The sequence below is a fragment of the Lissotriton vulgaris genome, chromosome 1_1 (genome assembly GCF_964263255.1).
Source record: "Lissotriton vulgaris chromosome 1_1, aLisVul1.2, whole genome shotgun sequence".
Classification (NCBI taxonomy): domain Eukaryota; kingdom Metazoa; phylum Chordata; class Amphibia; order Caudata; family Salamandridae; genus Lissotriton; species Lissotriton vulgaris.
In genome coordinates, this window is record NC_141685.1 from 227,248,192 (window position 1) to 227,272,152 (window position 23,961).

The window sequence follows — 23,961 nt, forward strand, 5'->3', positions numbered from 1 at the left end:
GTGGCATTGTTGGGCCATTACCGTGGACTTTGCCGGTGGACCAACTTCTTTATCTTGTTCCTCAAAATGGGTTGTTAAATAGAATACCCATTCGGCTTCAGAGATGTTGGCGCTACTTTGTCCCCCTTGCTTGTGTGTTTTGGAATTGACGAGTGACCAGGAAGCTTTTGGGTTATGGCTTCTACCTGCATGTATCAGTTTTAGCCAAAACTGTTCAGAACGTTTATTTTTTTCAAGGAATATTGCTTTTCGAAGTGCATTCTGGGCTACCTTATAATTTATGGAGTATCAGATCTTCCCCTGGGTGCCTACAAACTTGTCTACGCGTACTGTTACATATTGATTTTAATTTCTTAATTTCATCTGTTGAGCAGTCCTCGGAGAAGATGTCCCATGCTATGATTGGCGAGAATTCATTGGAATTCCTTAGGTCTTGCAGGACTCTACATTTACCCATTATTTCTGGTATAATTGAATCTGACCATTTCAGCCTCTTTAGATTTTCGGTATAATACCGTCCTGAGGTTTGACTTGTCGCGGCATGATGTGCTAAGTGGAATGACATGGTGATCACTTGAGGACGGTGATCACTGTCACCTCGAGCAATTATGGCATAATTCTTGATCGGGGGAGGATTTTCCTTGTTACAGATGGTGTAGTTTAGTAAGGAGTGAATATGACCATTTGATCTTGTCCCGTTCGGTGGATTGTCCTTAGGGAAACGACCATTCAAGATTGTGTAGCACAGAGAACGGAATTGTAGCACCATGTATTCGCCAAGTTTGCTATATTTTGTGCCGGTGGGTTTTGTTTGTTCTAGTATGTCTGGCCATGGTACAACATATACTTCAGAAGTTCTTGAAAAAGGTTTGTGTTATAATCATCAGATACTAGGCAGGCTGGTCTTTTGTAATTACTCTCTAGGTTACACAGGGTCTGAATTAGGTGGTTGAACTTCTGTTTTTTCTCCCTAATACTTGGTGAAATATAGACGTTGATCAAGATCAGTTGGTCAGTCTCTTTGTGGTTATCTATCCTTATATCAGAGATCCAATCTTCCATAAATGTCAATTGAGCAATATTAAAGTTTAGCTCAACTGAGATGTAGATTGAAAGACCACCGCTGGGTCAGCCAGATTTATGTGACCTCTGAGCAGGGACTCTGTATTCCAGCTATACTTCTATTGGAAGACTGACCAGGGACCATGTTTCCTGCAATAGTATGACCTTGTGGCTTTTAAAGAACATTATCACATTGGTAGATTGGAGTTTCGTAGTGAGACCGTTAATATTCCATGAGCATACTGAAAGACCGGGTTGATAACCAATTCAATTGTGGTTTACCCCGTCCAGGGCCGCTGCAGCCAAGCCCAGTCAGACGCCGTTATTATGACCTCCTCTGTTTCAGGGCAAATGCCCTTCCTGGGGATCGGCCTTTGACAGATCTTAATATTGAAAGAGATAAAGGTCCTGGTTGATCTAGTAAAGCTAGGGAGTTTGCAAGAAACAATGGATACTGTAGTTCAACTTGTTGAACTGCTTTCATTTCCGGTGTATTAAGTAAATCAGACATTGTTAGATCCTGCTCCTTGATTACTGAGGTTGAAAAGGTGATTAGCGTTGGTTCGGTGAGTTGATTACGCCCAATGGGTTTGAATTCAATCAAAAATATATAATTGGATTCAATATGGCACAGTTCAGGAATGTTTTTAAAGAGTTTCAGAATGTTCCCTCTATTCAGGATGTCATGTGGTTAGTTCAATTAAAAAAACTTCATTTTGTTTTTGGTTCAAACCATAGAAGTTACACGTAATAAAACATTTTAAGTGACAGTGCAAAAGATTACAACAAAAACAGCAATGAAAGTTAATCAAATAGATAAAAAGCCTGAGGAAGCACTCTTTACAGATCCATATAATTCCTAGAGTTAACAATAGCTTTTAAAAACCCCACTAATAAAAATAAGCAGTCCTCTTTCAGTAGTTGCAAATACACCAATGCTGGGGGAGCCTGTCTAAAATCATTCTTTTTAAAATAGGAACCATGTAGCGTTTGTGAGGAAATTCATATAATTTGCATTTGCCTCTTTACCTCTAGTAAAACCTTTGGGGATGTCATGTGGTCCTTGGGTGTGATATTCAGGGATAAATAACAATTTAGTTATTGGATTTGTTGTTGTCGAAACCTGGCCGGGGGTCTTAGAATTATTTTTATCTATTGTCTGGGATAAATTGATTCTCCTTTGGGTATGATGTAATTGTTGCTTATGTCCTACGTGTTCTTCTTGAGGTTGATGGTCCTCAATCTTGGGGGAATGTTTGCCCGTTTGCATTATGTCCCGGTTCTTGAATAGTGTTATTTGAAAATTCTCCTTGCGTCTTAACCTATACTCATCCTCATACTTGTCTATCTATTCCCGTTTTTTGTTTTCCCTTGGTGAGTTCACCATATTTGTTAAAGCTAATGGGTCTTCAGGTCCAATCCAGACCATGTGGAACAATGTTTCCGACTTGAATCCTCTGTCTGACTCACCTAGAGTAAATTGGTGTGGGGATTTTACTAAGACCTCACCCCTGGCAACGGATGTATCCTTATGGTTTTTACTGTTGGCAGGAGATGATAGCGTCTTACTAATTGACTCTGTGGGTACTTGCGGAGATGAATTTTGTGATAGTGAAATAATGCTATCAGAACTCGCGGAATTTATTGAGCCACGTCGTGTGTTGTCCTTTTCGGCATAGAGGGGGACATTAGTCGTGTTTTGGTCACTCTGCTGAGTTTATTGCATTTTTTCCTTAATCTCTTCCTTTCCCTTTTGCTTAAATGTTGGTTTTGAAGGGGTTTATTCATTGGTCTTGACCTCGGGTCAGCATCTCGAGCGTCAATGTCTTGCCTTGTCTCAGTCTTAAGCAATGTTTCTGTTTTTAAAGTGAGGTTATTTTTATTACTTAATTTGGCGGTTTAAAAGATACAGAACTCCTTAGGAGCCACTTGATTATCTGGAAACGTTACTGGTGCTGAGACGTTGGTCAGTTGGATATCAGTTTTTGCTGGTAAAACCTTTTTACCGTTGCTGGTTTTATTATGGTTTATGCTTTGATCGTTAACTTTCTGAGTGGTTACATTATTTGTGAGCGAGCATGAGTGATATGGTGTATCTTGCAAACCTGATGGTAATTTCCTTATTTCTGTCAGGACCAGGGCAAGGAACCGGGGAAGCGTGGACAGGGAATCGATGATTGGTGTGCAGCAGCATATCTCTTGGGTCAGGTTGACTTTGGATTTTGCTTTTGTAATTAAGGCGTTCAAGCCTTCCGATTTGTTGTTGATCCCTGCTGTGTATACTGCTAGTGTTTATAGAAGGTCAACTTGTAAATTGAGTTTATCTGAGTGGTAATTTAAAGCCGATACTGTGGATTGTAGGATTTGTAAAAGCTGGGGCCAGGCGGCAGTGGATTCAAACGCTGAAGAGTTGTGACCTTCAGTCTTATACTTTGTTTTATTTGATTCTGTTTTGAAAAAGGATAAGTCCAAGAGGGAGTGATCATTGGGTTTCCCTTGCTTTACTTCAGGTGTTTCCTGGTGGACCAAGACGGGTGGCGTTAATGGTTTGATGATACCCAGGGTAGTCCTGGTCCACTGTGCTGCTTGGGGGGTAGAATTTATTCTGTTTCCGGGGGAGAATGAATTATCTTTGTGAGAATTGATTTCATGCTGAAGGTGTAATTTAGTGTTAAGGGGGGTGTAGTTGTTGCTTGAGATTGATATTGGGGATGAAGATTGACCCTTGTTTAGTTGAGGAGCTTGTTGTAAAGTAGGAGACATGTCTCCAGTCTGGATGACTGATCTTGACCCCTTTTTTGTCTGGCATACGGAGCTCGTCCCTTGTGGAATAACTGTCTGGAGATGTGATAGTAACCTGATTATGAAGCTGTTCATGGATCAGGGACTGCACTTTAATCTGAACTAGGTCGTAGTTGGGAAGAATTTGGGGGGGGCTGAACTAATGAAGAAGATGTTTCATTGGGGTTGGTTGGAGTTTGGGCTTTTGATCTGTTTTTCTTAAAATAATCTCTGAGGGTCATTTTTTTTGTGTCATTACTTATTTCATCCTTCATATTATGATGTTGGGTGGAGGGCACTGGAGAGATTATTATTCCCGTCTTGGTGGTATGGCCTGAGGGGCCAGATTTGTAATCATGATGCTGTAGAGGAGGTGGTAATTGCTCATGGGGAGGGGATTGCACCATCTCCGATTCCCCAGGCGATTCTATAGGATCTTTGTTCAGTTTCTTGCAGGTTTTTGTTGTTTCTTTCTTAAGCCTTCTAGACCGCATTGTAATATAACTGTAGCTTGGTGTAGCTGGGTTTCCTTCTTTGAAGTTTTTGGCTTCCTTGTGGAGTAAAGGATCTCCTGTGGCTCTTATAAATTATGGGTTTTGGCCTCGGTGGGCTACAGCCAGACTCTACTCTGTTTTTGGTTGATAGTTAATGGATGTGGGGTACCAAGGGCGTGGGAGCAGGAGTGCACTAACCTGTGCTGGACCCTACTCAACCCCACCACACTACCCCTCTACTCTTCCAACTCCGCCCCCAATCGCCGGTTATGCACTGTGCCCAACAGGTGACTGACTACTAACTGCACAGAGGTCCTCCTTCTCTTGTGCAAGTGTGCACAGCAAGGTAATGGTCACTCAAGGTCACGCTCTCTCTCCAGGTGAAACTCAGGATGACTCTCCACACTTTTGTTATGGGGTAAGACAGTTGTGTGGTTTTAAAGGGCTAAACTGCTCCACTAGTCCAGCCTACATGTCCCATTGGCAGATGCAGATTTAAGAGGGGGGCTGAATGGGAAGACTGAGTTGAAGGCTGAAGAGAGATGGCAGGACGATCAGGAGCACGGCACAATGGAGCGCCACGGCTGCACCCAACCTAGTTGGTCTGCTTCCACGGCACGACCGGGCACACCGCTCTGCAGCCTCTGATAGCAGAGGCGTGCTTCAGAACCTGCTCTCACCCCACCCGGGTCTTGACTCAGCCTGCTCGCTCCTTACCGCAGGCTGCCTATGTTGTAACAGAGGAAGAGGCAGCAGTCAGCTGTCCGCAGACCTCAGGGTGAAGGCCAGATAAAAACAAGGTCTCGACCGCGATTCACGGATTATCCGTGGTCCTGGATCCACGGGAGTCTACAGGCGTCCTGAGGCAGCGGCAATGACAGCCCGCCCGCTCGCCTGCTCCTTGCTCACTCCGTGCTCCTCGCAATCCTGCACTGCCGCCTAGCATTCCGGCTCTGCACAATTTGGTACTAGTTGTGTCCTAAGTGTATATGTGCAGAGATCTCTGTGGGTGGGGCTTTAATCTCTGCACAGAAAAGATAAGAGAGGTGGAGACCTCCGCACATAGGTTAGGGAACAGCCTTTGTATTACGTGAATAGTACTACTGTAGTCATACTAAACATACTATAAATGCAGCTGTGAACAGATACCAATCTGTACATGCCACCATTTGTTTTTAAGTGTAACATGATGCTGAATTCACTTTTGAATTAGATTGATACTCTAGCAGTGAGGTATCCTAAAACATTTGTGTTGATTACTGGCAACTTTATTCGATACATGCTTTAAGAGGTATGCAGTCAAAATATCGAGTAAAAAATATAGAATTGACTTAATATCGAATCAAAAATATAGAATGGACAAAATATCGAATGGACAGAATATAGACTACAAAAATATCGAGTTGAATAGCAGTAATATCGAATCCAAAATGTAGAATGGACAAAATATCGAATGAACAGAATATAGACAACAAAAATATCGAATGGACAGAATATAGACAACAAAAATATCGAATTTGAGGTAAGTAAGTTAATATCTATTTATTAATAATATGTACATTTTTAAATGTTTTTTATGTTAGTATATGTGTGAAAAGTGTATATTTGTTTTATAATTTTAAGTAATTAATTTTATGGTATTTACTTTTTGCATAATATAATTCTGTAGAGGGTTGTAGGTTTATAGGGTAATAGGGTGGGAAGTAATTTATTATAATTAATTAAATATTTAAAATGTATTTATTAATATTTAGTTTAAATATTTGTGAATTAATTTTTGATTGGTAATTTATTTAATTATAATTGGTAATTCATTGTTATTAATTGATTATTTGATAATTATATTAACTTTATCAATTTATTTTCTGTAGCGGGATGTGGGTTTATAGGGGAATAGGGTGGAAAGTAATTTAATGATAATTAATTAAATATTTTAATGTATTTATTAATTGTTAATTGGTAATTAATTTAATTATAATTTGTAATTAATGAGTTATTATTTTTTAGTAATTCATTTTTATTTGTATTTTAATTGATTAATTATTTTAATCTATTAAATTTGTAATTACTTTTAATTAATTTGTAATTGGTGTTAATATTTATTTATTTTTATTCATATATGAAGTATTTATTTTCCTTACTGTTGCACTCCCTGGAGTGGGAATAGTAATTTTTACCGCTACGCTATCCAATGCTTTCCCTACTGTTGCACTCACTGGAGTGGGAATAGTAATTTTTACCCCTACGCTACTGTTGCACTCACTGGAGTGGGAATAGTAATTTTTACCCCTAAGCTATCCAACGCTTTCCCTACTGTTGCACTCTCTGTAGTGGGAAAAGTAATTTTTACCCTCCCGCTATCCGACACTTTTCCTACTGTTGCACTCACTGGAGACGGAATATTAAGTTTTTACCCCTACGCTATCCAATGTTTTCCCTACTGTTGCACCCTTCGGAGTGGGAATAGTAATTTTAACCTCTACGCTATCCAACACTTTCCCTACTTTTGCACTCTCTGTAGAGGGAATAGTCATTTTTACCCTCCCGCTATCCAACGCTTTCTCTACTGTTGCACTCACTGGAGTGGTAATAGTAATTTTTATCCTTCCGCTGTCCAACACTTTCCCTACTGTTGCACTCTCTGGAATGGGGATAGTAATTTCTACCTCTACACTATCTAACGCTTCTCTACTGTTGCACTCACTGGAGTGGGAATAGTAATTTTTTCCTCTACGCTATCCAACATTTTCCCTATTGTTGCACTCTCTGGAGTGGGAATAGTAATTTTGACCTCTACTCTATGCAGCGCTTTCTCTACTGTTGCACTCTCTGGAGTGGGAATAGTAATTTTTACCCATCCGCTATCCAACGCATTCCCTACTGTTGCACTCACCGGGGTGGGAATAGTAATTTTTACCCCTACACTATCCAACGCTTTCCCTACTGTTGCACTCACTGGAGTGGGAATCGTAATTTTTACCTCTACGCTATCCAACATTTTCCCTATGGTTGCACTCTCTGGAGTGGGAATAGTAATTTTGACCTCTACTCTATGCAACGCTTTCTCTACTGTTGCACTCTCTGGAGTGGGAATAGTAATTTTTACCCTTTCGCTATCCAATGCTTTCCCTACTGTTACACTCACTGGAGGGGGAATAGTAATTTTTACCCCTACGCTATCCAACGCTTTCCCTTTTGTTGCACTCACTGGTGTGGGAATAGTAATTGTTACCCCTACGCTATCCAACTCTTTCCCTACTGTTGAACTCTCTGGAGTGGGAATAGTAATTTTTGCGCTCCCGCTATAAAATATATATAATATAAAAGGGGTTTATAAAGCGCCTGGTGACGCCATCCCGGCGTGTCCCCGCGCTGTGGAGAGAGCAGCAAGAGAAGGGGCGGACCTAGAGGACCTAGAGGGTATACAGGTGGGTTTTTAAAATTTCCTGAATATTGTTTCCGTCTCAGCTAGTCTAATGTTTGTTGGGAGGGAGTTCCGGTTGTTGGCTGCCATCACGCGAAAGGAACGTCCTCCCATTCTGGCCTTTTTTATCCGGGGGACTTTAAGAAGGCCAGTTCCCATAGAGCGAAGTGCTCTATTGGGCTCATAGGGGATGGCTAGATCCCTCAGGTATTCAGGGGCTTTCTGAGAGTTTATCCTATAGCATATAAGGAGCGCTTTGAAAAGGATCCTCTTTTTTATGGGAAGCCAATGGAGAGCAGCCAAGGAGGGCTTAGAGGCTGCTCTTTTGGGTAGCCTGAGGACTAGCCGTGCTGCCGTATTTTGGAGGACCTGCAGCCTTCTGATATTCTTTTCTGTTGTCCCTAAAAGTAGCACATTGCCGTAATCAATACGGGAGGTGACTAATGCTTGGGTCAAGGTGCGTCTGGCATCTAAAGGAAGGAGGTCCATAGTCCGGTTTAGGGTCTTCAGCACCCCAAAGCATTTCCCCACTACTTTGTGGATGTGGCTATCAAAGGAGAGTTTGGGATCAACCCAGACCCCCAAGTTCTTTGCTTCCTTGCAAGGGGTAGGTAGAGGACCCAAACAGGGAGGCAACCATTCCTGAGTCCAACTAGCATCATTTCCTCCTATCACAAGAACCTCTGTCTTTGAGCCTTTCAGCTTCAGGCAGTGTTGGTTCATCCAGCTTGCAAGTTCCTGCATGCAGGTTTTGAAGTTGGCTGCTGCTAAGGTGGGTGCCTGGGATAAGGAGATGAGCAGTTGGGTATCATCGGCGTAGGATACTAATTTTATGCCATATGATTGGACCACATCTGCCAACGGGGCCATATAAAGGTTGAACAGGGTGGGGCTCAGGGCAGAGCCCTGAGGCACCCCCTGTTCTAGGGCAATGCTGTCTGAGAGAAAAGTACCTCTCTGAACCTGGAAGCTGCGGCCTGTGAGGAAGGCTTTTAGCCAACCTAGTGCCGCCTTGGTGACCCCAGCTTTGTTTAGACACTGTAGCAGGATGGAGTGTGCTACAGTGTCAAACGCAGCGCTGAGGTCCAGCATGATAAGTGCCATTGTGTGTCCCTCATCAGCTCCTGCCCGGAGAGTTTCAGTCGCTCTCAGGAGGGCTGTCTCAGTGGAGTACTTCATCCTGAAACCAGATTGGGAGCCGTGCAAGGATTTATTAGATTCTAAGTGTGCCATGAGTTGTTTATTGGCTATTTTTTTGGCCACTTTCGCAAGGTATGGAAGGAGAGAGATGGGACGTAAATTTTCCAATATATCCTGACTCACATTAGGTTTCTTTTTGATTGGCAGTACTATTGCTTTTTTCCAATCCTCAGGGAGGCAGGCAGAGGAAAAGGATTCTTGGATAACATGCCTGATATAAGGTTCCAGTACTTGTAGACTAGCTGTGAGTACTTTCGGAGGGGCTGGGTCGCGTGGGGAACCCGATTTGACACTTTTGCAAACGTTGACAAGCATTTCAGGAGGGGGTACCGAAAAGCATTGTAGGCAAGGCTCAGTAGGACTAATTTCTGTGCTTTCTTTAAAATCATGGCCAGAGGTCAGGTGACCAGAAAAGTTGGCATAGATGGCAGTTATTTTCCCTGAGAAGTATTTTGCTATTTTGTTGCAGGTTTCCACAGAGTCATTACCGGATGGATTATCATTAGAGAGCACCGAGATTTCTTTAAATATTTTGAAAAGCTCTTTAGAGGAGTTCCCTGCCTCCCCAATGCGAGTTTTGTAATGCAAGGCTTTGGAGGTGCGAATTTTTTTATTATATGCTTTTTGCGCATTTTTGTATTGTATTTTAATAGTAGGGCAGAAGTTGATACGCCATTCACGTTCTAATTTTTTACAGGCGGATTTAGTTGCCTGGAGTTCAGGCGTGTACCACGGGGTTGATTTCCTCACATTATTGGAATTTTTCATTTTACGAATAGGAGCAGTCTTATCTAGGGCCTTTAAGATATGGTTCTGCAAATGTCTATAGGCTGTTTCACAGTCTGTGCCTCCCAGAGGACCTCCTGTTTCGAGTAGCTCGTTGAAAATATCATGGGAGAATTTTTTCCAGTTTCGCCGCAGGTAGCGGCGATCACACTCATTTTTTGGATCAGACTCAGATATCTGAATGAAAAATGGAATAATAGAGTGATCAGACCAGGGTACCGGAATTGGGGATGTGGCTTGTACTCCGGAGCCATTCCCAAAGATAGGGTCTAGGAGGTGGCCCAGTCTGTGGGTGGGGTCGTGATTTATTAGATCGAGCTGTAGGGAGTGAAGTTCTGACCTTGTTGTCCTTAGCCTCTGTATCGAGGGGATCATCAAAGTGTACATTCATGTCACCAAGCACCAACAATCTGCTTTTCCTTATTGCTAGGTGAGCTGTGGCTTCTATCAGGCTAGTAGTGAAATCATACAGTCTACCAGGCGGTCTGTACACAAGAATGCCCGAGAGGGAGAGTTGAGGTCCTATGACAATAGTAAACGATCCTGCTTCACAGTGCTCTATTGTAAGGGGAGATAGGGAGCATTCTATGGTGTTTTGATTGCAATAGCAATTCCTCCTCCCCTGCCTTCCTTCCTATCTAGTCTGGAGAGGGAGTAGCCAGGAGGCATAGCCTCTATTATGTCAGGGTCTGAGAATTCTCCTAGCCAAGTCTCAGTTAAAAACAGAATATCGAATCCTTCATCCTCAAGTAGGTGATATATTTCAATACTGTGTTTGCTGAGCGACCGGCAGTTTATCAGTCCCGCCTTAATCTGCCTATTGGGCGGAGCCTTGGTAGGTGGCATGTCCGGCGTGAAAGAGCACGGAGGACAGCTATACAGAGATAGCGCCTCCATAGTGTGTTTACAAGGGAGGGTGACCTTAGGACATAGATCTAGCAGTTCCTGCCTATCATACCTTATCGTTGAGGAATTTGGATGGCTAGGATTCCTGGCCCCGCGCCGCGTCCTGCCGCGGACGGGCGCAGACGGGCTTAACTTTGGCTCGACTTCGGCGCGCTTCCGGCGTGCCCGCTGCACGCGTCCGCTGCACGGTCGCGGTCCTACGCACATTTTATAGTCGAGGTAGGGGCAGCTAGAGCGCTGACCTTGCAGCCCTGAGCCCGGAAGTGCTGGGCTCCTCCTCCACCCTCCGCTTCAAACGCCCAAAATGGACGCGGCGGACCGGGCGGGAGTTTTAAGAGTGAAATCCCAAGCAGCAATTACGTTCGCCTACAGGTGAGGCAACAGTTTTAAAATTGTACACAATAAATTTTACACAAGAAATACACTGAAGAATAAAATTAGCAGCAAACGCTAAGTTTTAAAAACGCTATGTGATCAGCGCTTCACAGTGCAGGTCTTGTGACACACAGCGCTAGCAGATAGGGTCAGCCACTGCCACCGGCTAGACTCTTCTCCACCACGCGGGTGTGCCAAAGCAGGGTTTTTAATCACGCACGCGTACAGCGCAACTAGAGCGCTGACCTTGCAGCCCTGAGCCCGGAAGTGCTGGGCTCCTCCTCCACCCTCCGCTTCAAACGCCCAAAATGGACACGGCAGACCGGGGCGGGAGTTTTAAGAGTGAAATCCAAAGCAGCAATTACGTTCGCCTACAGGTGAGGCAACAGTTTTAAAATTGTACACAAATTTTACACAAGAAATACACTGAAGAATAAAATTAGCAGCAAACGCTAAGTTTTAAAAACGCTAAGTGATCAGCGCTTCGCAGTGCTGGTCTTGTGACACACAGCGCTAGTAGATAGGGTCAGCCACTGCCACCGGCTAGACTCTTCTCCACCACGCGGGTGTGCCAAAGCAGGGTTTTTAATCACTCACGCGTACAGCACAGCTAGAGCGCTGACCTTGCAGCCCTGAGCCCGGAAGTGCTGGGCTCCTCCTCCACCCTCCGCTTCAAACGCCCAAAATGGACGCGGCGGACCGGGGCGGGAGTTTTAAGAGTGAAATCCCAAGCAGCAATTACGTTCGCCTACAGGTGAGGCAACAGTTTTAAAATTGTACACAATAAATTTTACACAAGAAATACACTGAAAAATAAAATTAGCAGCAAACGCTAAGTTTTAAAAACGCTATGTGATCAGTGCTTCGCAGTGCAGGTCTTGTGACACACAGCGCTAGCAGATAGGGTCAGCCACTGCCACCGGCTAGACTCTTCTCCAACGTTTTCCCGACTGTTGCACTCACTGGAGTGGGAATGATAATTTTTACCCTTCCGCTATCTAACGCTTTCCCTACTGTTGCACTCTCTAGAGTGGGAATAGTAATTGTTAGCCTCCTACTCTCCAACGTTTTACCTACTGTTGCATTCTCTGGAGTGGGTAATTTTTACCCTCCCGCTATCCAACGCTTTCCCTACTGTTGCACTCACTGAAGTGGGAATAGTAAATTTTACCTCTACGCTAACCAACGTTTTCCCTATTGTTGCACTCTCTGGAGTGGGTATAGTAATTTTGACCTCTACTCTATGCAACGCTTTCTCTACTGTTGCACTCTCTGGAGTGGGGATAGTAATTTTTACGCTCCCGCTATCCAACGTTTTCCCTACTGTTGCACTCACTGGATTGGGAATAGTAATTTTTACCCCTACGCTATCCAACGCTTTCCCTACTGTTGCACTCACTGGAGTGGGAATAGTAATTTTTACCCCTACGCTATCCAACGCTTTCCCTATTGTTGCACTCACTGGAGTGGGAATAGTAATTGTTACCCCTATGCTATCCAACTCTTTCCCTACTGTTGCACTCTCTGGAGTAGGAATAGTAATTTTTACGCTCCCGCTAGCCAACGTTTTCCCTACTGTTGCACTCACTGGAGTGGGAATAGTAATTTTTACCCTTCCGCTAACCAACGCTTTCCCTACTGTTGCTCTCACTGGAGTGGGAATAGTAATTTTTACCTCTACGCTATCAAATGATTTCTTTACTGTTGCACTCTCGGGACTGGCAAAAGTAATTTTTACCATTCCGCTATCCAATGCTTTCCCTACTGTTGCACTCACTGGAGTGGGAATAGTAATTGTTACCCTCCCACTCTCCAACGTTTTACCTACTGTTGCATTCTCTGGAGTGGGTAATTTTTACCCTCCCGCTATCCAACGCTTTCCCTACTGTTGCACTCACTGAAGTGGGAATAGTAAATTTTACCTCTACGCTAACCAACGTTTTCCCTATTGTTGCACTCTCTGGATTGGGTATAGTAATTTTGACCTCTACTCTATGCAACGCTTTCTCTACTGTTGCACTCTCTGGAGTGGGGATAGTAATTTTTATGCTCCCGCTATCCAACGTTTTCCCTACTGTTGCACTCACTGGATTGGGAATAGTAATTTTTACCCCTACGCTATCCAACGCTTTCCCTACTGTTGCACTCACTGGAGTGGGAATAGTAATTTTTACCCCTGCGCTATCCAACGCTTTCCCTATTGTTGCACTCACTGGAGTGGGAATAGTAATTGTTACCCCTATGCTATCCAACTCTTTCCCTACTGTTGCACTCTCTGGAGTAGGAATAGTAATTTTTACGCTCCCGCTATCCAACGTTTTCCCTACTGTTGCACTCACTGGAGTGGGAATAGTAATTTTTACCCTTCCGCTAACCAACGCTTTCCCTACTGTTGCACTCTCTGGAGTGGGAATAGTAATTTTTACCCTTCCGCTATCCAACGTCTTCCCTACTGTTGCACTCACTGGAGTGGGAATAGTAATTTTTACCTCTACGCTATCAAATGATTTCTTTACTGTTGCACTCTCTGGACTGGCAAAAGTAATTTTTACCCTTCCGCTATCCAATGCTTTCCCTACTGTTGCACTCACTGGAGTGGGAATAGAAATTTTTACCCCTACGCTAACCAACACTTCCCCTACTGTTGCACTCTCTGGAGTGGGAATAGTAATTTTTACCCTTCCGCTATCCAACGTCTTCCCTACTGTTGCACTCACTGGAGTCGGAATATTGATTTTTACCCATACTCTATCTAACGCTTTCCCTACTGTTGCACTCTCTGGAGTGGAAATAGTAATTTTTATATCTAACGCTTTCTCTACTGTTGCACTCTGTGGAGTGGCAATAGTAATTTTTACCCTCCTGCTATCCAACGCTTTCCCTACTGTTGCATTCACTGGAGTGGGATAGTGATTTTTACCCCTACGCTATCCAACGTTTTCCCTACTTTTGCACTCTCTGGAGTGGGAATAGTAATTTTTACCTCTACGCAATCCAACGCTTTCTCTACTGTTGTACTCTCTGGAGTGGGAATATTAATGTTTACCTTTCCGCTATTCCACGCTCTCCCTACTGTTGCACTCACTGCAGTGGGAATAGTAATTTTTACCCTCCCTCTTTCCAACCCTTTCCCTACTGTTGCACTCACTGGAGTGGGAGTAGTAATTATTACCCCTACGCTATCCAACGCTTTCCCTATTGTTGCATTCACTGGAGTGGGAATAATAATTAATACCCCTAGGCTATCCAACGCTTTCCCTACTGTTGCACTCTCTGGAGTGGAAATATTTGTTTTTACTCTCCCGCTATCCAACCTTTTCCCTACTGTTGCACTCACTGGAGTGGGAATAGTAATTTTTACCCTTCTGCTATCCAATATTTACCCTACTGTTGCACTCTCTGGAGTGGGAATAGTAATGTTTACCCTTCCGCTATCAACGCTTTCTCTACTGTTGCACTCTCTGGAGTTGGAATAGTAATTTTTACCCTCCCGCTATCCAACGCTTTCCCTACTGTTGCACTCACTGGAGTGGGAATAGTAATTTTTACCTCTACGCTATCCAACATTTTCCCTACTGTTGCACTCTCTGGAGTGGGAATAGTAATTTTTACCTCTACGCTATGCAAAGCTTTCTCTACTGTTGCATTCTCTGGAGTAGGAATGGTCATTTTTACCCTTCCGCTATACAACGCTTTCCCTACTGTTGCACTCTCTGGAGTGGGAATAGTAATTGTTACCTCTACACTGTCCAACGTTTTCCCTACTGTTAAACTCTCTTGAGTGGGAATAGTCATTTTTACCTCTACGCTATCCAATGCTTTCTCTACTGTTGTACTCTCTGGAGTGGGAATAGTGATTTTTACCCTTCCGCTTTCCAAGGTTTTCCCTACTGTTGCACTCACTGGAGTGGGAATAGTAATTTTTACCCCTTCGCTATCCAACGCTTTCCCTACTGTTGCACTCACTGGAGTGGGAATAGTATTTTTTACCCCTACGCTATCCAACGCTTTCCTATTGTTGCACTCACTGGAGTGGGAATAGTCATTTTTTCCCCTACGCTATCCAACGCTATCTCTTCTGTTGCACTATCTGGAGTGGGAATTGTAATTTTTACGGTCCCGCTATCCAACATTTTCCAAACTGTTGCACTCACTGGAGTGGGAATAGTAATTTTTACCCTTCCGCTATCCTGCGCTTTCCCTACTGTTGCACTCTCTGGAATGGGAATAGTCATTTTTACCCTCCCGCTATCCAACGCTTTCCCTACTGTGGCACTCACTGGAGTGGGATTAGTAATTTTTACCTCTACGCTATCCAACGTTTTCACTCATGTTGCACCATCTTTTCGTGTTGCTGGATAGGTGATGTAACCATCTCATCCTGTGTGTTCACCACAGATTGGAGATACTGTTGGGCACTTGTCCCCCAAATTAAATGGTTTGAAAGATGAATAATGCCCCTGTATTTAATGCCATTAAAAATGTCCCTGGAGGAATGAAAGGTGGTTTCCGTTTGTTTCTTTGACAGATTCCTTTGTTAAAATGAATAGCATACTCTATATCTGCCAGAAAGCCTCCTGTACACTGTTTTCTTAAATGTGTATACAACGTCATGCACATATGACAGAGACAGTGGTTCAAGTTCCTAATAGTGTAATGAGGCCTGGTTATGTACAGCTCTATTTATAATGGCTTTGTGCAGTGATGAGCTATAGTTCATATCAGCAATCCCCCTTGCTACTCAAACAGGATTATGGACCAACTCACTCCCACACCTTCTTCACCCCTATCCTTTGACCTCCTTGTGTCCAAAATACTGTTGCACAAATGTTTGTACAATGACGTTTGGGCAGAAAACAACACTCAAAACATACCAAGTAGGCATTGAATTAAGGTGTGCTTAGACATTCAAAATTCTAATGACTGGCCAAGTATGTTCAAATGCAATCCACCGAACTAGTGCCATTTCCAAATGACCCATTGAATTTCCACAGCTGGAATTACCCAAACCCTATCTGAAACAAACAATTTATGATCGATAGATAAAAACTCTACTTGAAAAACAATAGTTGTGCATCAAACTTACATGAGCACACATAGATTCCAAGGAACAGAAGAAGAATGGCAGGCTTCATTGTTGTGTTGTGGGTGGTAATTCAGGTTCTTCGCAACTGAAACCCTGAAAACAGAGTAACACACATGTTGATGCTCTATGTGCATACTTCTCGGCAACAATGATAGTAAGAAAGCTAGCAGGGCCAGATTAATTAGAATTGCTCAGTATTTCAAGACAATTAAGTCTGAAGTCAGCTCTCTATTCTTTTGGCCTCTGTTATCTGCGTTTCTAAACTTCAACATCTTGCGGGCAAAGGGGAGACTCAGTCACCAGAGCGTGGTAAACTATGCTTTGAAAGACCTCCCATGTCATGGTCACATGCTCAAGCATGCTAAAGTATTCCATTTTTAGGAGCTCAGAACAAGTATAAGCAAAATTCCAAGACACCAATTTTGGGTATATATCCAAAAAAGAAAGGGCTCCAATCAAAATAAAATGTGCTACTGGTGAAGATGTGTCGTACAGGATGGATGTACTTTGACATTCCATTGAGATTGAATTCACTGTACTAGACAATCAGAGAGCATGTTCTTCCTTCATTCAAAAGTAGCCATACTCTTCTTCACATTGCTGCACAGCAATTTTGATGAGCAAAGTGAATTTTTAAGAACAACAAAGAATAAAAACATATTTCATTCCAGTTTGGCGTCACGTAGAATCCTGTCTTTTATGAAATTAAATGACAAAAGCATTTATTAAATGCACTACTACCCGATGGTTTCTAGGCGCCAGACCAAACAGGAGGAGAGCAAAAATACTCAATAGAAAATGATAGGTGAAGATCAGTGTTTCTATTGGTTAAAAGCAAAGTTTTTAGTGAATTCCTAAATGCCAAAAGATCAGTGGTACTTTTAAGGTTGAGGGGCAGAGTGTTTGAAATGATGGGGCCCACAGCATGAAAGCTTGAGCAGGAGCTTCATTAGAGATGCAGGAGCACAGGTCTAGCGGGCCCAGAGAATCAGCAGCACCAACTGAAAGATGAGGTGTTCTAATCCTCTATGCTCACACATTCAAGTACAGAATTACACTGGATAGAAGGTCATAGCAATGTCATCATTCCATATCATGAAGAACAAGAAGAGGGGACACAGTAATATGCAAAACAGAACTACGAAGGAAACACAGTAATATGCAGAACACCAAAGATTTCCTCCCTTTTTTAAAACCAAAATAAGAAAAAAGAAAGCGAAAACAAAAAACAACCCAAAAAATTATAACAACTCCTAGTCTCGCAGTTGTCAAGGAATTTTTCTAGCTCTGCAACTTCTCCTTAAAGTTGACACAGCAGGAGACAATAAATATGGCAAATCACCACATTGTGATATCTTGGCTAGGCGTGCAACATTCCACCGTTGACCATTGTCAAGACGAACAACATGGTTTCTTATTTTAGCAATATGGCGAGGTTCTCAGAATTTTTACTTTCCTTTTTGCAATAACAAAGGGCCTTTGACCCTGACCAAATCTCCTAGAGTGTACTTAATCACTCCCCTCTTACCAGAGTGACAGAGCTTTTCATATCAAGAGCGATTGGAATTATCAGAAGTAATCTTAGTCCTGGAAGCTTCAGAGAATACATTACAGTCACCCTTGATAGCTTTCAATTTCCGAAATGGGCACAGAGAAGAAGTAACTTTTCTGCCCCTCATCAATTCAAAGGGAATGACACCAGAAATGGAGTGGAAAGTAGTCCTATATGCCCAAATCATATTTCTTATGGCAGTTTCACAATCACCATTGCTATTGAGCGTACTCTGAACACATTCAACCAGAACCCTATTAAACCTCTCTACTTTACCATTCGATTGAGGATGATAAAGGACGGTGCCCAAATGCTTGACACCCAGTTTGACAAGAAACTCTTGCATGGATACTGAGGTGACCTGTACCCCATTGTCGGTTAGAAGTTCCACCCGGACGACCTCTCTGAAGAGAACATCCTGTAAAAAACGAATGACGGTCTTGGAGTTGGGTTCAGAGAAAGCTCTTACCTCTACCCACCTGGAAAGATGATCAATAAGAACAATAAAATACCTCATGCAGTTAGGCAAAACATGAAAGGGACCAAGAAGGTCCACCGCATCTCTATGCCAAAATCTAGCTGGGCACAGGACAGGATTTGAAAATGGGAGTGCTAATAGTGAGATGTATTTTACTATAGCAGCATTGGACACAATTACTGATTAAGTCATCAACATCTCAGTCCATACTGGGGCCACCAAAAATAATTTCTAATCCTAAAATTTGAGGCATAGCCCAAATGAGTGAGCAGTTTCCATTGTTCTCACTCTGAAGACGTATGGAGGAATGACTTTGCTCCCTCTAACCAACAAATCCTGCTCAATGAAATGTTTGTCAGAGATTTTACAGTATGGTTGTAAATATATAGAGAGGGATTTCCCTTTGGGCCATCCTTTGATGACAAAATCCATTACTTGTCTCAAGATGGTGTTATTGGTGAGGCATCTTGCCACAGTGACATGTCAGGACAAATGACCATATCGTCAACATTGGCGATGATACATTTTTCATTATCATCTGGAAAATCAGGTTTGGAGTGGGAACTGTCCATGAGGAGCCTGGACAGGAAGTCCGCTTTAACATTCTTACCACCGGATATGTGGAGGAAAGCAAAGTTAAACTCCAGCAGTTTGGTGGACGACCTAGCCAGTCTGGCTGTAGAATTTTTTATCTTAGAACCAGAAAGAATGTCTACTAGGGGTTTATGGTCAGTTCTTTTTTAAGAGATTCCTAAAGCACTCAGTGAGACAAGAGAAGTTCTTAAGGAACTTGGAACAGAATTCGATTAGCCTACGGAAGAAACGTAACTGGTCTCTGTCCGTGGGGTGTGGGGCATTGACAACATCATCAACAATACTGGGCTTGAATCTGACACCATCCTTGGTGAGAACTTGACCAAGATATTTAATTTCGTTCACAGAAAAGATACATTTGTCTTCCCTCAAAGTAACACGATTGTTTTTGAGAATCTGACGAACAAGTTCCAATATTTGGTTGTGTTTAAGCAATGTGTTGGTGTGCACCGAATTATCATCCTGGAAGATTACAACATTGGGGACATTAAGGAACATCTTTGTCATTACTTTCTGGAACTCAGAAGCTGCCGAGGCCAGTCCAAATGGCATGCAGCAAAACTGAAATGTACCATCATGTGTCACAAAAGCTATGAAATGGCGGGATTGCTCATCAAGATCTGCCTGATCCAGCTTTGAGAACCATTTGGACCGACCAACATCAGTAATGAGATCTCTATACAAGGTAATGGAAAGTTCTCCACCCAGATTGCTTTGTTGAGAGATCTTAAATCAACACATAAGCGAGGTTCTCCAGACCTTTTTTTTAGCAAAAACAATGGGGGACAACCAGAGAGTGGCATCAACATGCTCAATTATGCCATCATTGAGCATCTTATTAACCATAGTGGTGAGGAACACTGTGAGGAACATTCCTTTATTTGTGCTTAACAGGGGGTATACTTTCTTTAATCTTGATGTAATGGGTAATGTTTTTAATTCTCTCAATCTTATTTACAAAGATTGGTGTAAATTTTTCTTTCTATTGGGAAGAATCAGAAACAGAGTTTACCAAAGAAACTGGATTCTTCTGACCAGGTCTAATAATCATGCCAAATTCAGCCTGGTGCTACCACCCCAGTATGTTAATGCCTTAAAGAGTGACATAAACTTTGCCATGGATAGTTCTGTCTTGAAAGGAAATATCAGCCCAAAGTAGGCAGCAAGGTCAATCCTGCTAGCCTCAAATACAGTAGTGATGACATCGGGGAGTAGCAAGACCATGTGAGACCAAGTTGCATTATATTTATCAATGGAAATTATGGTAATTCTAGCACCCGAGCAATGAGTAGCCTAATCTCATGAGACTGAATGGACACTTGGACAAAGGTATCCCCTAATCTCTTTTCTGTGTGAACATTGTTTATATCCAAATACTCAACTGAGACAACAGATAAGGACAACTCTTCAACTCTATTGTCCAAATCTGAAGTCTCATTGGGAACTAATTCTTGAACACTCCTAATAGTGAAGCATCTGCCACCCCTACAGGCCTTCCCAAAATTGCCAGTTTTTTTACATTTGTAACACTCTTGGGAAATGGCAGGATAGTTTCTGAAATTAGAATGGTGGGAGGGTGAGCCACACCTGTAGCACTGAGCTAGAAAAAGGTCATGCACGAATTGTATTCTTATTGTTCTTATCTGGTGGAACTTTACCTTTTTTTTTACTTGACATAACTGAGAGGTTGTCGCAGGCTAAGGGAGGAGCTATCAGCCAGGACAGTGGAAGAGGTATTGATCTCCAACTGTTTTGAGTCCAATTCTGGGAGTTCAATGGTCTTAGCGATGTCAATGGTTTCATCCAAAGAAGGATTTTTGAGGAAAGTAATTTCTGTTGGATTTTTTTTAATAGCACCTGCAAACAATGTGGTCTCTTATTAACTGAGGGGTAAAGTCATCAAAGTCACAATAGCTGGCTAAAATCTTTAAAGCTGTAACATAAGTGTCAATGGATTCATTAGGAGTTTGAACATGAATAAATAATTTGTGCATGTACACAACCAAATTGACTTTGCCCTCAAAAAAGGTAGTAATTTTCTTGAGGGCTAGCTGGTATTCATCCATGTCACCACTATCACAACCAGTGTATGCAGGTAAAGGATCAAAAACATTTTGCCCCTCTACACCCAAGTAATAGTATAGGAGGCTACATTTCCTGTCAGGTATGAACTTCATGCCATCAATCGCGCCCAAATAGGCATTGAAGGATCTGAACCAGAGCTGCACTTTAAAGGATGTTCACCAGGATCCTGTAGAAAATAACTTGGAGGTGTGAGAGTTTACATGATACAACAAATAAGGGCACAGTGGTAAGGAAAGACAACAGTGGAAGGAAAGTGAAGAGAAAAGTGTGAAAAGTAATGGAATCAAAGAGGCAAGAAGGAGTAAAGAGAAGAAAGGAAAAGAAAAAAATAGAAGAAAGAAGCGGGACAAAAAAAAGGAATCTTTAAATTCTTGTAAGCAATAAACTTGGATGAAGAGGTGGAACCATAAATGCAGGGATGAGGAGCAAGTAACACTGTAAATTGCAATAAAGTTAAACAATGAAAAAAAAATGAGTGAGAAACACAGTCGACTAAATATGGAGGAACGTGCAGGAAGTAGTGTGTGGATCACTGAATCCACAGGAGCTCTAATGAGGTTGGTGTGCCAGTGTGTACCAGGAAACACACAGGAAGTGACCTCAGGACATTCTCACAGAACAGTACGGCCGGAATCGTTTCCCACGGTCAGAGTATGCAGAAAAAAGTTGGCCTGCTAGTGCTCAAACGGAAGCTATCACGACGCAGGAAGTGATGCGATGAATCATAGAGGACAAGCCCAGAGTGAACTCCCATGATTAGTATACCCAGGCAAGATAAGGACTTGAAGAGCCGGAGCATTATCCCACAGCTGAAGGGAAGAAAAACAGATGGCAGGCAGGGCACATGGAGGAGTCCAGACGGGATGAGAGTCTCAGGAGCCAGAGCGGTATCCCACAGAAGTAAAGTAAAGAAGCAAGAGGCAGGCACCACATATCCAGTTAACACGCTGCGATTGTGATGTAAGCTGAGGCTCAAGCAGAGTCGGAGCGTGAGAGGCAAGGCTCTAGAGAGTGCACACACTGGTATTTAATAATAAACAGTGAAGCGTGTAGTGGCTCTTGCAAAGCAAGCAACAGTCAATTAAAGCCACAAATACTTTGACGGTAGGAACGCTGCACATACAAATGCTGAAAGTATAAGAGCGAGAAAAAGGAAAGGCAGTCCTACTGGCGGGGCAATTTAAAATAAAGTAGAGAAAAAAAATGTATGTGGCTAGATGAGTTGGCTAAGGAGGAAGGACGAATATGTAATTAAGTCCAACACCGGAAAAACGCTCATGGAGAATTAGATGGATAAAGATAGGCAGCTGCGGATTGAATAAAAAACAAACAAAAAAAAATGCCTCTGGGCCCGAAAGGAGGAAAAGCAAAGTCAGGGTAGAGGAACACTTGCCAGGGAATTCAGTTCACTCCACAGTTAGTGCCGGTACACAGTCAAAATATTGAGTTGTAAATATCGACCTACACAAATATCGAGCTAGAAATATCGAAGGTAAAGAATATCGATGTCAAGAATATCGTTGGACAGAATATCGACACTAAGGTAAGTAATATCGATTTTTTTATGTCGATGTAAGTAATATCGAAGTCAGTAATATCGATATCAAATATATCGACATTAGTAATTTCGATGTTATTAATATCGATATTTGTACTATTGTTATGTAGTTTAGTATGTATTTAATATGTATGTGTTATATGTTTTTTGTTAAGTATTTTACTTGTTTTAAGTTATATGTGAACTATTTTAATATATTTATAATGTTATTTTCAAGCCAATTTTATGTTTTAGTACCGGAGCGGGTTGTGGGTATATAGAGGAATAGGGTAGGAAGTAATTTAATTATATTAAATAAATTATTACTTTTTAGGAACTATAAATTAATTTTAGTTAATTTTTGCGTTTAAGTTTTGTAGTGGGTAGTGGGTATATAGGGGAATTGGGTGGGAAGTATTTTAATTATAATTAAGTAATGAATTATTTTTATTTATTGGTATTGATAATCTATGTATTTTTAATTCATCATTAATTGGCAATTCATAATTTTAATTGGTAAATAATTGTTTTAATTGGTAGTTAATATTATTATTTGGTAATTAATTTATTTAATTGGTAATTAATGTTTGTAATTGTAGTTAATGTTTGTAATTGGTAGTTAGTGTTTGTAATTGGTAATTAATATATTTAATGTGTAACTAATTTATTTAATTAGTAATTCATTTATTTTATTGGTAATTAATGTTTGTAATTGGTAGTTAATGTTTGCAATTGGTAGTTATTGTTTGTAATTGGTAATTAATGTATTTAATGTGTAATTAATTTTTGTAATTGGTAATTAATTTATTTAATTGGTAATTAAAATATTTTTTAAAGGAAAATATTTGTAAATAATTTGTAATTAATGTGTTATAAAAAATATTTTTGGGGGATACAAATAATATTATTGTTTAATGTTTTTTAATTGGTAAATAATTATTAATAATATTTGTTTTGTTTTTACATTATTTTATTGCTTAATATTTATTATTTGGTAACTATTATTTATTAATTGATATTTATTGTTAATTTATTGTTCATTATTTATTTAAATCTACTTAAATGATGTTTAGTTATTTTAAAAATAAAACCTTAATAAATTTAAATAAAAAAACGTATTTCTAAGTAGGTTTTATTTAATTTGTATGGTATCCAACGCTTTCCCTACTGTTGCACTCTCTGGAGTTGGAATAGTAATTTTTACCCCTACGCTATCCAACGCTTTCCCTACTGTTGCACTCTCTGGAGTGGGAATAGTAATTTTTACCCCTACGCTATCCAGCGCTTTCCCTACTGATTCACTCTCTGGAGTAGGAACAGTACGTTTTTACCCCTACTCTATCCAACGCTTTCCCTAATGTTTCACTCTCTGGAGTGGGAATATTAATTTTTACCCCTACGCTATCCAACCCTTTCCCCACTGTTGCACTCTCTGGAGTTGGAATAGTAATTTTTACCCTCCGCTATCCAGCGCTTTCCCTACTGTTTCAATCTCTGGAGTAGGAATAGTAATTTATACCCCTACGCTATCCAACGCTTTCCCTAATGTTTCACTCTCTGGAGTGGGAATAGTAATTTTCACCCCTACGATATCCAATGAT

The 23,961-nt window shown here is 41.5% G+C and overlaps 1 long non-coding RNA gene across 1 annotated transcript in view; it reads right to left on the minus strand.

Moving 5' to 3' along the window:
* Positions 1-23,961, minus strand: part of LOC147741909 (uncharacterized) — a 79,592-nt gene that overhangs the window by 49,186 nt on the left and 6,445 nt on the right. The window contains exon 2 of the long non-coding RNA XR_015299442.1: positions 16,115-16,207. This is a non-coding gene — a long non-coding RNA (uncharacterized LOC147741909). The remainder of the gene's footprint in view (positions 1-16,114; positions 16,208-23,961) is intronic.